The sequence below is a fragment of the Cyprinodon variegatus genome, unplaced genomic scaffold (genome assembly GCF_000732505.1).
Source record: "Cyprinodon variegatus isolate N-32 unplaced genomic scaffold, C_variegatus-1.0 Scaffold1260, whole genome shotgun sequence".
In the NCBI taxonomy this organism is placed as follows: Eukaryota; Metazoa; Chordata; class Actinopteri; order Cyprinodontiformes; family Cyprinodontidae; genus Cyprinodon; species Cyprinodon variegatus.
In genome coordinates, this window is record NW_015151713.1 from 175,867 (window position 1) to 177,884 (window position 2,018).

The following is a 2,018-nucleotide window of genomic DNA, read 5'->3' on the forward strand; positions in this document are numbered from 1 at the left end:
AGACACAATTTTCTTTCTTGTAAGTAAGGTATTTATTTTTTTTATTTTTGGTCCATGAGTGCTTTCTATAGTCTTATTCTATACGTTAGCCTTTCCATTACTGCTATGTCTTCCATGGTAGGTTTCCATTGATCCTTCGTTGGCAACTTGATCTTCATCCAATTCCTCCTGATTCACTTTTAGCTGCTAGCAAACTTATCTTAGTCAGATATTCATAATTCTTTATGAATTGTGTCGTCACTGAGGTTACATGATTATTATAGTTCAGGTTTTATTGGTATTCTATAAACCAAACTTGACATAAGATATAATGAACAATATTCCAGTATTGTAGAAGTTTAGGACATTTCCAGAATATCTATGAATGTTCGGCTTCATCCTCTCCAACATGCTTGTGGCAACTTTAACTGCTTGTTTTGAATATTCGGTGTGTTTAGAAGCGGATGAGGTTTTCCCAACCTTAGAACTCCTACCATGTCCAGGAGTTTGTAGTTTTACAGTGATGACTGTAAAGAGTTCCTGTCACTAATTATGATGTCCAATTCTTTTTCTCATTATGTTCTCACCTGTTGGGTCATTTGTTTATCCTAATATACTAAGGCTTTGTAGAATGAAGAGACTATACTAGCATTAACACTTTTAGATCAACCGCTTTAGTCCATCTCCAGAGGGCTCTACCTTCATTTCTATGTGGTAGTAGTCTCTAATCTGAAGATAATGGAAAAACTCACAGTTACTTAGTTGGTAATTGTGAACCAGTGATTAGAAATTTTCAATCCTTCCATCTTCTCTAGAAGGCAGCAAGCAGTTATTTCTGGGTGCATCCAAAATAAATTGCTTTTATCAATTTTATTGTTGGCATAAATTTAATGTCATAAGTTATCCATTTTAGTTTTGGTGTATTTTTGGGAGGTTTTTATTTCTTTTTTACCATGTTCTTATCCTCTGGTCTCCTTCATGGGGCTCCAGGGGTTAAATATTTACCTTCTGTCTTAGTCGCTGGTAAGTTTAAATGCAAACATTTGCAAAGTGGAAAAAAGTCCTAATTCCACAGGGATCAGAGCCAATGATGCTTTAAACATTGATAAACAGCATCTAGTGAGTGTAGTGCTGATAAGATCAGTATTAATGTAGCAGAAATGCTGCTGTTGTCTTTAAACTAAATATGTCCTGATGCTCAGATTAAGCAGAAAAAAGAGCAGGAATATTTCTGCAAAGGACCAATGAAACTGAAGACCAATAGTGTCCGTACCGACGTTCACATCAAACCTACGCTCTTAGTTTCTTCCCCACTGCCATTAGACTGCTTAATGTTATGTACAATGGGTTCTTTTATTGTATTTTATTATATTTATAAAAACCAACCCCCCCCCCTGAAATGTTAGAACTGTAGATATACAGTCATATGTTAATATTACTCTTTTTATGTATTTTTTTCACAATTTTTAAGGTTGCGCTTAAAAAAAAAAGATAAATTGTCTAAAGAGCTGTTCTTAACAAAATGTCTTTTTGTTTTACACTCTTGTAAAACAAAATGACATTAACAAAACATTTACTGACTTAAGGGTCCAAAAGTACCAAGAGTTCTGTTTTTAACAAATGTAGATTTCTAATTCAGTCTTTTTTTATCTCATTCTCCCAAATATATATATTAGGTCATTAACATAAAAGACAGATCTTTACATGAAGGTGAAGATATCATCTAATTAAAGATTAAAATAAGGCTCATCAGTTAAAAGGCCTCTCTGCTGCACTCTGCTGGTCAAAGAGGAAAGGTGCAGGTTAGGAAGCAGCTTTATTCACCACAGATATTGATGAAAATTGGTCATTGCTGATTTAAAGTTGAGAACTTGAGGCCTTCCTTACTAGGTGGCTTTCTCTCATGTGAAGCCAATATGTTTCATAGTCTTTAATTGAAGAAAAAAACATAAATAAGTTGCCTATAAGTCTGAAGCAATTGAAAAAAATACAAAATAAAATCATATCAAAAACCTTTATTTCTAAACCTGGAGCTCCTC